General features: G+C 44.3%; 1 pseudogene; it reads right to left on the bottom strand.

Moving 5' to 3' along the window:
• Positions 1–16: 16 nt before the first annotated feature.
• Positions 17–16,130, bottom strand: LOC116550660 (annotated as a pseudogene).
• Between the last annotated feature and the right edge of the window lie 637 nt (positions 16,131–16,767).

Here is a 16,767-nt window from a genome sequence, read left to right as displayed (position 1 = left end):
CCTGAAGGCGGCGCACGAACACCAGAAAGAGATACGAGGAGTCGCTTCCCTGGAGCCTCCCTGGGCTGAGGCTGGGGTCGCAGAGCCAGGCACTTCCAGGGGCACTGGCTCCTGAAGCAGGAGCCGGTCAGCGCAGGGCAAAGGCCATTTGACCTCCCTTCTGGCTTCTGCGTCACACAGTCCACGAGTTTCTAACGTGAGAAAAAACCATTAGTTAACTCAACCTCTTTGGATTTCCGAGGCTTTGAAGTCTACATACTCGTCCTGCAGAAAGCGAATCGCAACCCCTAGAGTTTAGCGGTTGCTTAATCTATGTGGAGAGGAAAACGAAACGTTTAGGTTGTCTCTGGGGTGCGATCGGTTAGCGGGTTCGGCAGTTAACCTAAAGGTTGGTGGTTCAAGTCCATCCAGGGACTGCTTTTAAATGTTGGCCGCTGTGCACAGATAAATGTTGCCATTTGTTCCCAGATGTGGTGGCTCCGGCCTGTAACCCCAACACTCTGGGAGGCCTAGGCTTGAACTCAGAAAAAGACCAGTGAGACTCCTATCAATTAAAAAAAAAAAAAGAAAGAAAGAAAAAAGCCAGGCGTGGTGGCTCACACCTGTAGTCCCAGCACTTTGGGAGGCTGAGACAGGCGGATCACCTGAGGTCAGGTGTTTGAGACCAGCCTGACCAACATGGAAGAAAACCTGTCTCTACTAAAAATGCAAAACAAAATTAGATGGGCGTCATAGCACGTGCTGGTATTACAGATACCAGCTATTCATGAGGCTGAGGCAGGAGAATCGCTTGAACCTGTGTTATAAACCCCATAATCCATCTAGATTACTTTGGTTGAACAATCAGATGTGGTATCTTTGTTTTTGTTTTTAAGACGATTCTAACTCTAATCGCCAGGCTGGAATGCAGTGGCACCATCTTGGCTCACCGCAACATCTGCCTCTGAGGTTCAAGTGATTCTCCTGCCCCAGCCTCCCGAGTAGCTGGGATTACAGGTGCCTGCCACCACGCCTGGCTAATTTTTGTATTTTTACTAGAGATGGGGTTTCATCATGTTAACAAGGCTGGTCTTGAACTCCTAACCTCAGGTGATCCACCCGCCTGGGCCTCCCAAAATGCTGGAATTAAAGGCGTGAGCCACCGCTGGCCAACCTCTGTGCTAATTCTAATATCATGTTAGGTCTGTTCAATTTTGATTAACTGATGATTTCCTTCTTTATGGGCCATCGTTTCCTGGCTCTTTGCATACTTGATGTCCTTTAATTGGATGCTGGACATTGTGAAGTTTACCTTCTTGCATACTAGCTTTTTTTAAATTCATTTTTTGTCCTTGCCAGGAGGAAGTCATATTTTATAATTTCTATAAATCGTCTTGAATTTTGTTCTGGGATGCACTTAAGTGGCATGTAAACAGTTTGATCCCTTTGGATCTTGCTTTTATGAACTTTTAGGTGGTTCAGGAGCAGTGCTCAGTCCAAGGCTGACTATATCTCATTACTAAAGCATTATGAATGATGAATAATTCCATTCTGGCTGATGTGAACAGATACTGTTTTCTGCACTGTGTTAGTAGCTGGGATTACAGGGTCGTACTGCCATGCCTGGCTAATTTTTGTATTTTTAGTAAAGATGGTGTTTTGCCATGTTGGCCAGGGTGGTCTCAAACTCTTGACCTCAGGTGATCTGCCTGCCTCCATCTCCCAAAATGCTGGGATTAGAGGCGTGAGCTGCAGAGCCAGGCCTAAAAATATATACTTTTGCTGGGCATGGTGGCTCATGCCTGTAATCCCAGCACTTTGGGAGGTGGGTGGATCACTGGAGGTCAGGAGTTCAAGACCAGCCTGGCCAACATGGCAAAACCCTATCTCTACTAAAAATACAAAAATTATCCAGGCATGGTGGTGGCTGCGTGTAATCCCAGCTACTTGGGAGACTGGGACATGAGAATCACTTGAACCCAGGAGGCAGAGTTTGCAATGAGCTGAGATCATGCCACTGCACTCCAGCCTGGGTGACAGAGCAAGACTCTGTTACAAAAACAAACAAATAAACAAACAAACAAACAAACAAAACTTAAGAGTCAATGTATTTACTGACGGTGAATCTGGGTTCCTGGTGCTCCATGCTCAGGCAGCCATAGGGAAGGAAAGGGGACTATCAACAACTAAGGATCCCACATACAACTTTACCCAGATCTTGCAACTTTTAGATGCTGTCCAGCTCCCAAAAGAAATAACAATTATTCACCGCAGGGGACACCAGAAGGGAGACACTTTTATTATTAGAGATGGCCTGGTCAAAAGAGCAGCTAAGGCCACAGCTAAGGCTGGTATTCCAGGCTGCTGTCCTACCTCCAAGTGCTCCGTCCATGTCAGCGGCACCATACTGCTATACCCTTAAGGAAATTAAAGGGGCTGAGCACAAGGCTTCCAGCGAGACCCCTCAGATGGTTGCTAGAAAATAAACTCTATTCTTTGCAAGGGCATAAGGATGATTTAAAAAAAAGAAAAAGAAAATAAACTCTATTCCTGAGGCTGAGAAATGGGAAATAATGAAACATTTTCATGACTCCTCACATTTGGAAGAGGATTCTCCATTCCAACAAGTTTCTCAAATATTCTTGGAGAAGGGATTGTTCCAGACTATAAAAAGGGTGACAACTTGGGAAGTCGCCCCACACCCTGATCCCCGCTTAAACCTGTGCAACACCAAGGAACACACCATGGGAGACTAGAAGACAGATTTAACCCAGATGTCACCTTACAGGGGACTACAGTGTTTGCTAGTATTTACAGACACTTTCACTTAAAGGCATGAGGTGGATAGACGCTTTCCCCACAAGGACAGAAAAAGCACTGGAAGTGTCCAAATTCTTACTTACAGAAATCATCCCAAGATCTGGGTTACCAAAAGGTTTGCAAGGTGATAGCTGCCATCCCTTCACAGCTAAGGTGACCCAGTGAGGTAATGCCTCAGCCTTAGGCATTACCTATCTTCACTCCTCATGGAGATCTCAAACTTTGGATAATATAGAAAGCCAGCCATGACATGAGCATAATTCTTTCAGGGGACCTCAGAGGCCTGAGTTTCTCTCCTACCATAGCCCTTTTGCATGTGAGGATGGCTCTTTGCAAAGGGAACTTTAAAGCTTATTCTATTTGAAATGACACGGAAGGCCCCTTTTAACTTTAGACCTCCTGTTTGATGAAGAGACACATAGATTATCAACTTAGGCCAGGTTCACAAGAACCTTCAAGAATATGAAAATGAAATGTAAGCTTCTCCCACAAGGAAAAGGATTAACTCCCCCATTCAACCAGGAGAAATAGTCTTTCTGAAAACTTAGAAAGGAGGATCCCCCAAGAATCAATTGCAACCAAAACGGAAGGGCCCCTATCAGGCATTATTAAGCACCCCCACTGCTGTTAAACTTCAAAGTTTCTTTTCTTTCTTTTTTTGTTGGGGGGGGAGGAATGGAGGCTTGCTCTGTCACCCAGGCTGGAGTGCAATGACACAATCTCAGCTCACTGCAACCTCTGCCTTCTGGGTTCAAGCAATTTTCCTGCCTCAGCTTCCTGAGTAGCTGGGATTACAGGCATGCACCACTATACCCAGCTGATTTTTTTTTTTTTGTATTTTTAGTAGAGAATAAGTTTCCCCATGTTGGCCAGGCTGGTCTTGAACTCCTGACCTAGTGATCTGCCTGCCTCAGCCTCCCAAAGTGTTGGGATTAAAGGCATGAGCCACCACGACCAACCTCAAAGTTTCATAGGAGTCCTCACAGATGCCAGAGGAAGACACCACGACCCACACTTGCAAACTCCCAGAAGACTTAAAGCTATTGTTTTGCAAATGCACAGAGAAGTATTAATAACCTGATGCTGTGGATGAGCATGAAGGCATAAGTTTTCCTCTTAGTCCTAATTATAATGTTTTCTGTCTTACCACTTTGCCCTGCTGATGGAATTCAATAAAGGAACCTCTAGCAGCAGACAGCTGGTTTTTATCCTTCCTAAGACCTTGCAGACAAATGCTTTTTACCTTTCCTAGGACCTTTAATAGGTATCTTGTTATGACTTATCTTTGGTCCTTGCTTGTTGAACCTCCTTGTGAAGCTTGTGTCTTCTAGATTACAGCAATTCCATGTAAAGATGCTGCTGGCACCAGGCTTCCAACCCATCCCCTCTTCTAATCCAGAAAATAAAGACATCCTGCCTTTGGGCCATTTAGAACAGGTTTCCAGAGATTTGACTTCTCCGATGCTAGGCAGGGTCTATGCCCATAACATCAGCAGGAAGCAGTTGCAGAAGATGAGCCTCTACTCTTTTGCAAGCCCCCTAAAATGAAGGACGAGTATGTGATTTCCATGGGGAAATGAGGTAGGAGATCAGCAGGACTTATTTTCCAGTCACAATCCCAGTGAGAGAGCAGGATCTGTCAGAACAGGGTGCAGAGAAGAAGCCTGCTGAAACCAGCAGATGATGATGAAAGTGACCTCACTGCCATTAGCATAAAGACACCCCCACAGAGGCCATGTCAGTTTAGAAATGCTGTGGCAACACACCTTGGCAATGGCCTGGAAGTTATTTTATATTTGGAAACTCCCTGTCTCTTTTCCAGAAAGTTCTGAATAACCTACCTCTTAACTGGCATAGGATTAAAAGTGGGTATAAATACAACTAGCTAGTAGGCCACAGGCACCAGCTCTGGGCACACTGCCTATGGGCTAACCCACAGTAGTTTCTGGGTTAGCCCCATAGGCACTGTGCCCAGGAAAGGAAACTACAGTTTGGAGGAAATTTCCCAGGCTAAGAGCCAGTTTGGGGGCTTGCCTGCCCTGCGTCACTATCACTGTCTCCTTGGGCTTCCCAGGAATGTACATGTGTGAGGCTGCCCTGCTTACAGATCTGTTTAACTGCAAGGAAACAGGATATCTAAGTTTGTTCTTCTTTTCTCCAATTTGCAACAGTGGAGTGTGGTTTGCACCTAAATAGGATATTTCTCTGAGCTGCTTATTCCTGGAGCCTGGCAGTCTGCGGCCTGTGGGGGGAGCATCTGGAAAGCAGCCCTCTCCAGGTGGAGAATAGCTATGAGAATTGTGGGTCACAAGGCTTTGGGCAGCTCTGGCCTCCCCATGCTCTTTGGTTTCTGCAGTGGGGTGTGACAAAAGAAGGGAGACCCATCTGAGAGTGACTTCATATTGTGGCTTTTTACCACTTACGTTTGGAAATTTGAACCAGGCAAGCCGGGGAAGTCTCCCGTATTCTTCTTTGAGAACTCCGTTTTCATTACACAGCTGGACAACGGAATCATGATCTGCCTGTAGAGCTCAGAAGCGCATCCTGTTCCAGGAAATCATGACAATTTAGGCAAGTTTTACACGTTTGCTTAAGAGAATGCTTTCTGCCCATTTCATGTTCTTTGTCTCTATCTTAGCTTAGGAAGAAATCCCTGGGGACTCAGGGGTAGAACTTCAGTATGACAGGGCAGAAGGCTCATTTTCACATCATTCTCAACAAATGCCAGCACATCACATGCATTCGCCCCCAACAGGTGCAACATGAAGGAGGCTGTTCCAAAATAGTTGCAGCTTTGGTGTCGGAAGGGACCTGGTGACTGCTCTTCTGGCCCGGTAAAACGTTGTGGAATGATGGCCTCTGTGAGGGCGCAATCTAAGAGGGGGGGTTGCAGAGAATGGCCTTGGAGTGGTAGAATGAAGGGTGACCGGGACATTAGGGGAGCTGATGAGATGGCAGCAGAGGAGACCCTCAATCTGCTACATGGAATATTCAGAAACCTGTGTTTTACTGAATGCCCATCACAGAAGAAGCAGAGAGAAAACAGGCAGTGTACAGCGGCAGGCAGAAGGCAGCAGACGGCCTAGGAATCACAAGAATGATTTTAGAGGGAGATATCCCTGAGATGGGGGCAAATCTCTATCGAGGCCTATGTATTCACCTGTAGGGAGGAATGGCAGCAGCCGCCCTACCTCTCTAGCTGGGACATTTATAATGAATACGTGAAGTATGTCAAAGAGCTTGAAATCTATAAAGCTCTGCCCTAGTCACACGCCTTTAGAAAAATACATATTGCCCGAAGCAGACCGACTGGAGCCTCTCCTACCATTTTCTTCAACAAAGCTGCTGAGATAACATTCCGGCTTTTCTCGCAAGCAGTTGTTGATGAAAAGGGTTTCCTTCAGGTGCTGCCGCTGGCTCCTCTCCTGCAGCCATTCCCCCAGGACATGGAGTGAGATGGGAAATGCAGAATGCCGATTACTGCAGGGGTAGTCAGGAGCCTCTCATCAAGGTCCCTGCTTTTCACCATTATTTTGCTAACTTCATCTTCTCCTCAGGGAACATAAGGCAACTTCCTGTAAGAGCTCTTGGGGTTTCAAACAAAGCATGGCCAAGTGCTAAGCAAACTCCACAGGGATGCCTCCCATGTGGAGATATGGGAAGTGCAGGGCAGGTGGAAGGAGGTGGGAAATCACTGAAGGTCTCTGAGTAGGGCTTTCCTAGCACTGGGAAAGGTGTGGCCACCTCCTTTAGATGTCTTGTAGGTACTGGGGAATATCTTCCTCTCTACAAAATATTTCTCCCGAACTTTTTTTTCTTGAGACAGAGTCTCACTCTGTCACCCAGGCTGGAGTGCAGAGGCCCCATCTTGGCTCACTGCAACCTCCGTCTCCCAGGTTCAAAGGATTCTCTTGCCGCAGCCTCCTGAGTAGCTGAGACTTCAGGGATGCATCAGCACGCCTGGCTGATTTTTGTGTTTTTAGTAGAGATGGGGTTTGACCATGTTGGCCACGCTGGTCTTGAACTCCTGAGCTCAAGTGATCCACCCACCTAGGCCTCCCAAAGCACCGGAATTAGAGGTGTGAAAGACCATGCCCAGCCCAGAAGATATTTAACAGATGGTAAAGACCTTCATCTGCACTTATGCTGAAATTGGAAGGAAAAATCAGGATGCCTTTGTCAGAGGATGGTATGAGTAATAAATGCCACATAGTTATCCCCGCCACTGACAAAATGACAAGCCTGATATGGCTTATATTACTATAAAAGCTCAGTGAGGGAATTCATACAGTCTCTTTCTCTTGCCTAGAAGAGTATATAAGGCATATGGTCCCCTAACAATCCAAAGTTTTGCCCCCAAAGTAAAGTCAAACACTCAAGTAAGGGAGAGGAGATACAGGTTGAGGTTTTAATCCGTATACACAGCAATGAGGCTACCAACCCACGGGGCTCTCATACACCTGGAGGAGCTCCAGTGGCGAGAGTGGAGTTATTCTGGGAAGAAGGCATGCTGGTAACATTGCTGTTAGATTCAGCCTATTCTACAGCAGATACTGTAGTCATTGGTTTAGACTGAATTACATCATTGAGACTAAACTTACAAAGATCTTAAAAATACCTTGGAGCTGCATAAAGATTGAGAATCTTGGCTATTTACAAGGTGTTGCCAAGATTAAAATTTTGGCTTTATGGAAATCCCCTGATATTCTAGTAGTCAGGTGGAATCTTATGGGAAAGCAAGCACCCAAGGGGAGATGGAGACTGGAGCGTGAAGCCCAGGAACTATTATAATTGCACCTCCAAAAATACTGGCAAGCCTGCCAATGTTCTTGGGATGGCTACGCCAGCTAAGGCAGGCTGCTCAGGAACTGTAATTATCAGACTATTTCAGGAAGGCAGGGCGCGGTGGCTCACGTCTATAATCCCAGAACTTTGGGAGGCGGGGTGAGTGAATTGCCTGAGCTCAGGAGTTTGAGACCAGCTTGGGCAACAAGGCAAGACCCTGGCAAAACATATAGCCAGGCTTAGTGGTCTCAGCCACTCAGGAGGCTGAGGTGGGAGGATCCTTTGACCCCGGGGTTGTAGGTTTTGGTGAGTTGAGATCATGCCACTGCACTCCAGCCTGGGTGACAGAGCTAGAGACCCTGTCTCAAAAACAATAACAACAACAAAAAAGTCCAGGAAAGATAAGATGTCCCATTTTAAAGAAGGAGAGCGTTATGCAGATCCATACCTGTGCCGCAGTGGCGGCAGAGAGTCTCCATACCCTTCACCCTCTCCATCCTGGCCTGCTTGGACTATATCAGCTTGCAGATGCCGGGGGGGCCAGAGTGACAGAGGTGAGGACAGGAACAGAGCAAATCACCTGAACAAGCAAAGGGACCTGTGCTTGACACTTGATCCCAGAGCTGTGTTCAGTCTAATCACCATTTTAAAGTGAATCTTTAGGGCATGCCTGCAGAGAATAACATCTCTCAGTTTAGACACAGGTGGTGAGCATGTAGAATGTAGGAGCTATTGAGAGTTTGACGGAACTTATTTTTCTTATAAAGGGAGCACTCACTGGCTATATCCACAGTAGAGGGGTCTTGTGCATCAGACAGAAAGGCATTGCTGCTGGGAAGCTGGCAGAAGTCATGGCGGCTGGAATGAGTCAAATACTGTTCATCTAGTGAGTCCTCCAGGACTTCATTCATTTCTTCCTCCTGGACCTCCCTCCTGAGCCTGGTGGAGTAGGCAAGGTGAGGGATTAAACCAAGGCAGCCCGGAGCCACAGCTTCATAGCTAGTTCTGATCTGAAGCTCATGGAAGAGGCAACAAAAACCAAAGGGACCATCCTATGAAAGAGGAAGTATAAATCCACTTTTGACTGGGAGTCTAGTGTGCCTAGACTTAGTGCAGAAGCGAGACCAGCAAGTGATCAGTGCATTGACCTCACAGCACATAGATACGGCAGCAGGCTCAGCAACTACTCCACAATACACTCAGGGCACACAGGACACAGAGAGACCCGTACTATTGGCTTCAAAATGCTGCATATAAATTTTATTTAATACTGTGTGGAGTGGTCCATTGAATACTGGCTCCTGAGACAACCTAACCTCCAAGGGCTTTTGCAGATTTTAGACCTCTAGCTTTAAATACTTGGTATGGTGTCAATTTACTTTTTAGAGTAATTTTCTGGCTATAAAATATCTACCAGTATAATTCAGGACAACTGTGCAGAAAGCAAATAGGCATCTCGCTTTGGTTTTTAACCATATAGATTTTAAAGATACAAGAAACCAGGGATCCCTGGTTAGTTTACTTTTTGATAAGATTGACTAGTTAACTAAATGTGAGAAATTATTAGAAAATAGGAGCCAATACAAGAGCTGCAAAGAGAACAGGGAACCATTTTTAAAAGGACACGTTGTATAATCAGTGAACAAAATATGGACAATCAGCAGTTTCTGCTTTTTCTTGATTTTTCTAGACCTGGGACCTCTAACCTCTTGAACCCTGGAATCGTCTCTAGGTTTGGTTAGTCCATTATCAGCCCTCCATCACCTAGAGCCACCTGGAAGCCAGTAGCTTTTGCCTGTCTTCATCTTTCCTCTCTTTGTGATTTTCTGCAAATCAAAATTAGAAAGCACCAGTCAGAAATTAAGCAGGTCCCATTATGATCAGGGACATAACACTTCACACGTGTGTTCAGAATGCCCTGCGAGGATTATTGCAGGAGGCCTCAAGTTGTTTCTTTAGTGACGTGGCCTGGCAGGCTTGCCTGAGCCCAGTGGACATGGTGTCCCTGATGTGGTGAATCATCACCGTGACACCAGCTGCCTGAAGCAGAGCAAAAAGTTTAAAATGCCTTTTGTTCCCCAGCTCAAAGAATACTTCCCGGCTGCCCTTTGGACTCCCAGTTGTAACCTTTCTTCCTGCCACAGACTGGTTGCCAGACAATGACTGTCCCATTGCTACTCTCACACAGAAAATACTCCAGTCTCTGAGGGACAAACACCCTGTCCCACCTCTACTCCAAGCCAGAGGACGGCCAGGGCGCCTTCAAGTCTGTCCTTATTGTGCCTTGTGCTTCCTCAGATGTTCTTGGGAGTAATTCTTTTTTTTTTTTTTTTCAGTTTGTTAGTGAGAATTGGGAATAATTCTATGAAAAATATTCCAGTATAAATCAGCTTTTTCAATACCAGTTTTTACTATGTCCAGTGCCTAAAGTAACCCCAAAAGATTTGGACAGTTTATTGGGATCTGAAAATAAATAGATAAATAACCCCAAAAGAGACATACACTTATGAATATTAGGATACTACTTCAACTGATCTCTACAGTAGCCGTGGAATGATGATTTGACCCACTTTACAAATGAGGAAACAGAAATTCAAGAAGGATCAATCACTTGTACAAAGTTAGTAAATGCAGTGCTGAGACTAGAGCCCAGGTAATTCTGATTCTTAGTCCAGGGACCTTCCATTCTTTTTTTTTTTTTTTTAGGAAGAACGAGAGAAAGAAAGAAAAAGAATTAAAAAAAAAGAAAAAGAATAAAGGAAAAGAAGAAAGAGGAAGAGGAAGAGGGAGAGAGAACAGGGACCTTCCATTCTAACAGGCTGCCTTCTGCCATACTCTTCCTTCTGACCACAAAGACTGAATGGAGACTTCTGCTTCTGGCCAACTTGACGTAATAGGGACCAGATTTCTCCTCCACCTTAAGCAACTGGAAAAATGGAAAAACGATTTTCAACTATAGCTTCAACACTAGATATAGTGCAGTATGGTACGGTGATCCCGCGGAGAGAGAAAATAAAAGAGGCGAGCCCGAAGATTACTCCAGTTTACCACCTGAGATTTTGAACTGCAAAGCATGTGGGAGGACCCAGGCAGAGCCTGTAGTAAGTTTGAAGAAGTCAGGGTGGTGACATCACAGGACAGACTAGAGAGTAGATTGCTTCACAGAGAGAATGCCTTGGATTCCTGTCTTCAATCTTCAGCTAAGTGCTGATTGGTACATGTATTTGAGGAAATGATGCAAAGCAGGGAAAAGAACTTCCCAAAAGAAATCGTCTCTGTAGCTCACACAGAGCTTGCAACACTTGGTGTTTCCATCAGCTAAAGTGAAAAACCCTTTTAATAAAGGGAGCATTGGTTAGAACAGGGGTCCCCAAACCCCAGCGCTGGTCTGTGGCCTGTTAGGAACGGGGCCACACAGCAGAAGGTGAGCAGCGGTGAGAAAGCATTACTGCCTGAGCTCCACCTTCTGTCAGGTCAGCGATTGCATTAGATTCTCATTGGAGCACAAACCCTACTGTGACCTGTACATGCAAGAGACCTAGGCTGCACGACAGATCTAGGTTGCATGCTCCTTATGAGACTCTAGCTAATGACTGATGATCGGACGTGAAACAGTTTCATACTGAAACCATCACCCCCACCCCTACCACCCTACTCCCACCACATCTGTGGAAAAATTGTCTTCCAGGTGACCAGTCCCTGGTGCCAAAACTGTTGGAGATCACAGGCTTAGAATATGCAAAAGAGCATTGCCCCCAGTGTAAACCATGGACTTTGGGTGATAATAAGATGTCGGTGTAACTTCATCGATTATAATAAATGTACCGTTTTGGAGAGAGATGCTGATAGTCTAAGAGGCTATGCATGTGTAGAGGCAAGGGGTACATGGAAACTTTTTGTACTTCCTGTTCAATTTTGTTGTGAATCTGAAACTACTCTAAAAAATAAGGTCTATTTTTTTTAAAAGGCATATTGCCTCCATAGTGGGGAAACAAAATAGCCACTGACTAATAGCTGCTCTTATCCTGCCTAAAAAAATTAAAAAGCCAGCTTGAAAAGAAGCAAATTGTTTTTAAGTCATTTTATTGTATACCAAACAAAGCTAAAATAATTTTAACACAAAACGCAAAAGCCCAGCACTCAATGAGTTACAATGGGCAATGTCTAACACCAAATCAAATAATACTAGGAATGCAGAGAGACAGAAAACTGAGATCCATGATGAGAAGGGAAAAAAATTAAATGCACTTCAACTGACTTAGAAAGGACACATCAGATGAGAATTAAACACAATAGGAAGGACTCAGAGACAGAATTTGTAGACAAGAACATTGAAACAAATATAACCATATTCGTTGAATTAAAGAAGCTAGGCAGGGTGCAGAGGCTCATTCCTGTAATCCCAGCCCTTTGGAAGGCTGAGGTTGGGGAAGCACTGGGGTCAGGAGTTCAAGACCAGCCAGGCCAATGTGGTGAAACCCCATCTCTACAAAAAATATGAAAAAGAGCTAGGTGTGGCAGCACGTGGCTGTAATCCCAGCTATTCAGGAGGCTGAGGCACAGGAATCACCTGAACCCCTGAGGTGAAGGTTGCAGTGAGCCGAAATCTCACCATTGCACTCCAGCTTGGGAACAGAACAAGACTCTGTCTCAAAAACTAGAAAGAAATAAAATGAAGAAGCTAGGGGAAAATATGAAATGATGAGGAGTTACATAGAAGACATTAAAAAAAGACCTAAATTAAATTTAGATGAAAAATAAGCCTGAGATGAAAATACACTGGCTAGGATTAACAGCAGATTAGATGCTGCTTAAGAAAGATTAATCAATTCCAAGACATGGAAATAAAAAGAAACAAAGAGGAAAAAAAGATACAACAAAAATGGAGAGACCATTTGTCAGCTGTGGTAAAATTTCAAAGCAGCTAACACAAACATACTGGAGTCTTTGAAGGAGAGGATAGAGATAAAAAATAATATATATATGATATATGTTTGATATATATATGCCATGTGTATATTATAATGCCATGTATAATACACATTATATGTCATTATTATTTAAATTTGCTGAGAACTATAAACATGTAGATGCAAGAAACTAAATGAAGTAAGATAATATGTAAAAGATAAAACTATACAAGGTCTTATCATAATCAAATTGCTTAAAACCAGCGATAAATGGAAAATCTTAAAGGCAGCCAGAGGAAAAAATATATTATGTACAGAGGAACAAAAATAAGAATTACAGCAGACTTCTTTTTGGAAACAGTATAAGCCAGAAGCCAGTGGAATATCACTTTTCAAACACTTTCTTAAAACAAAAAAAAACTGTCAATTAGAATCCTACATCCAGTGAAAATATCTTCCAGAAGTTAAGGTGAGTTCTTATGCTCATCAGGATGAAGTAATCCACTGTACTCTGTCTCTCTTACTGATTGAAACTAAAAAGTTTCAGGCCAGGTACAGTGACTTGCACCTGTAATCTCAGAACTTTGGGAGGCCAGAGAAGGTGAATCGCTTGAGCTCAGTAGTTCAAGACCAGCTTGGGCAACATGGCAAAACCCTGTCTCTACAAAAAATATAAAAATTAGCCAGGAATGGTGGCACACACCTGTAGTCCCAGCCACTTGGGAGGCTGAGGTGGGAGGGTTGCTTAAGCCCAGCAGGCAGAGATTGCAGAGCCAAGACCGTGTCCCCGCCGCCCTCCAGCTTGGGTAAGAGGGCAAGACTCTGTCTCAAACAACAAAACTAAGAACCCTTGAAAGAATATTAAAAGTGATTACCTGAGTGCTCTAAAGAGAAAACAATAGAATGCGGATTTAGGACCATAGTCCAAACTAAAATAAAAGCTACAATGGAGATAACTTTGTATTTTTTCTCCCCACTTTGCGGGACTTGGGTGGAGCTAAGGGTCTTCAGAGCCTGTAGCCAGCTTACCTGTTGCAGAGTTTCTGGCAAGGAGGTCTGTCGGCTGGCTTCCTTCTACCATTTGCTCACAGAATCTCTGTCTCTGGGCGTAGGCAATGCAAGTGTTTCTCAGGAGGCCCTCAAAAGACTTGACTGTGTTCTTCACATGCTGGGTGAAAAGGCAGCGGACACCGCTCCCTTCCTGTATCTTCTGCCATAAGTGGGTCAGTTCTTCAGCCTGAGCCTGGATTAAGGGATCATGTATTCCAAGATGGGAAAGAAGAGTAAAATGTAAGAGGGAATGTAGTGAATAATAAGTTATAGGAGTTTCAGAGGAGAGATCTCTTAGAATCCCCATAAGAAACTCCCCAAGTTGAATTCTCTTTTTTTCCTTTTCTTTCTTTTTTTTTCTTTTTGAGACAGAGTCTCATCTCACTCTGTCACCCAGGCTGGAGTGCAGTGGCACGATCTCAGCTCATTGCAGCCTCTGCTGCCCAGTTTCAGGCCATTCTCCTGCCTCAGCATCCCAAGTAGCTGAGATTACAGGTGTGCACCACCACACGCAGCTGATTTTGTATTTTTAGTAGAGACAGGTTTCACCATGTTGGCCAGGCTGGTCTCAAACTCGTGACCTCAAATGATCCTCCCACCTTGGCTTCCCAAAGCGCTGGGATTACAGTCATGAGCCACCATGCCCAGCCATGCCTTCACATCTTCAGGCCAATGTACCAAGCCTTACAGCCTCTTAAGTAAAACATGAACATGAGGGAATGAAATAATGACTTCCTGTGTGTTTGGGAAGACACTAAGGAGTGTAGGACTGATGGCTCTCCTGTTTCAAGAGTCTCAATAATCCCAAAATATTTCCAAGATTTAAACATTCATCTGGATACAACTGTGTAAAACTGTATATGGAGGAGAAAGATCCAAATGACATATGCCCAAATGCTAACAGGTGGTGTTTTAAAGGGAGAACCAACACAGCGTTTGTCATGACACTGCTGCAGTAGGTTTTGAAGAATTATCGTCAGGTGACCATCGCCACTATCCAAAGAGGTTGTTGCTAATCTATTACCAGCACAGAAGAGAAAACTGAGGCAGAGTGACCATAAGTTAGATTTGAACCCAGGAAATTTCCCTCTGGGATATATGCTCTTTAATCACTGCACAATAATACCTTTATACTAAGGTCTTAGGTAATATTTTTCTTCTCTAGCTTGAGAAAATGTTGTGCTACAATTATAATGATAATGATCATGAATGAAGTTTAAACAAAGATGAGTTTTTCCACACACCAAAGCGCATCCTTTCACTTCTTTAATAAGCGGGCTTTTGGCTTTACTTTTCTATGACGGTAAGTCGGACAGCAACTATCGGCCACTTCACCCCCTGCAATGATTTATTTTAAAGCAATTGTAGAAATTGGAAAGCAAACTCAATTTCAATGTTAACCAGAGTCCTCCTCCAAATCCCTGTTCCTTTTATGCCCTTGTTCCCACGTTTCCTTGTCATTACAGCTCCTCCCTTCCCCCACTATTAGTAACGGGTTTGGGATTTTGCAGTGGATTTGCCCATGTGAGAGCTGACTGTGGAGAGGAAAGGGCCAGCCCCTACCTTGGCCTGGCCTTCTCCTGAGAACAGCAGTCTGCTGCACTTGGCCTTGTACTCATTTTGGCCACGTGTCTCACAGCTCTGATCCTGGAGGTCCACCTGCAGTTGCTTGCTGTCTGCAAAGCTGATACTCTGGGAGAGACAGCAAGGCTGTTACAAAGTCTCTGATTTTCTGGAAACACCCTCAATCTAACCAGAGCATGAGAAATGGCTTATTTGAACTTATATGGGAAAAGAATCTTGACCAGCCATCACAACTTTTCTCCATGTCTGCTACTGAAGTTCACATCTCCACATATCTGTGACTCACTGACGACAGGCAGTTTTAAGTTCCTTCAAGGCAGGTAGGGTACACTATTAGTTCTTTCACCCTTGGTGCTGCTGGCAAAGTGCTTTGCAAATGGGTGGTCTTAAAAAACTTTACATTGAATCCTGAGATGTTTTAACCAACAGTGTTATTACATGTCTGTAGAAGCTGATATGGATTGCTGAGAGGGAAAGACAGTTTCATCCCTAAACCAAGGTTTTAGTCTCTATTCCTCACTACAGTCTCCCTGCAAATTTTACACCTTTGTGCTTCAGTTTTTCTGTCCTCAGCAAATTGAGAGTAAAATGCTCACTTCTACCTTTCTGGGAGTGTAGTCAGGATACAATTAATTTTGGTAGATAATAAAGTCTACAGTGTTTCACTATACAGAGGAAAGATGGGGGATCATTTATCACTTTGGTGACTGTGCCCTTAGGGGACCTGCTGTATTTCTGCAGGTGGTTGGCCAGGGAGTAGGCAGTAGCTTTGGATGTCAGGAATTTCTCTTTGAGGTCTCAGAAGTTCTGTTGGCATTTTTCCATTGCAGAGCACAAGTACTGATTGGTTTTCAGGATGCTCATTTCTGCCCTTGGACCAAAACAAGTGGTGGGAGATACTGCTATGCGGCAGCTTGTGGAGGAAGTAGAGCCAGAGCCTAAGGAGAAGAAACCCAAACAAATAATACATTCAAAACAAATAGGCCGGGCGCGGTGGCTCATGCCTGTAATCCCAGCACTTTGAGAAGCCGAGGCAGGTGGATCATGAGGTCAAGAGATCGAGACCATCCAGGCCAACATGGTGAAACCCTGTCTCTACTAAAAAATACAAAAAATTAGCTGGGTGTGATGGAGAGCACCTGTAGTTCCAGCTACTCGGGAGGCTGAGAAGGAGAATTGCTTGAACCTCGGAGGCAAAGTTTGCAGTGAGCCGAGATTGTGCCACTGCACTCCAGCCTGGTGCCTGGTGACAGAGTGACAATCTGTCTCAAAAAAATAAATAAGTGAAAAAATAAAAGAAAAGAAATGAATGGATTGTGGTAATGGTTGCACTACTTGGGTAAATTACTAAAAATTATTCAACTCTACAATTATGATGGATTATTTTATAGTATGTAAATTATACCTCTAGAAAGATTCTTTACATTAAAAAAAAAAAAAAAAGGATTTCAACGGGTCTAAAGAAAGCAGATCTGAGTCATAACTTACTTTTGGGATAAACTTTGGCAGCATCCCACAACTATCCTTAGCCACAGAAACAAGGCACAAGGTGGCTAAGCTTAGAGTCTAAGGTACTGTCTGTGCTTCAGGCTCTGATAGGAAGGCCCGAGGTAAGACCAAGTGCCAGGCAATGGTCTGG

This window comes from Sapajus apella, unplaced genomic scaffold, assembly GCF_009761245.1.
Source record: "Sapajus apella isolate SASKATOON/1434 unplaced genomic scaffold, GSC_monkey_1.0 scaffold8, whole genome shotgun sequence".
NCBI lineage: Eukaryota > Metazoa > Chordata > Mammalia > Primates > Cebidae > Sapajus > Sapajus apella.
The sequence above is the reverse complement of the archived record's forward strand: the minus strand, read 5'-3'. Positions and strand labels throughout refer to the sequence as shown.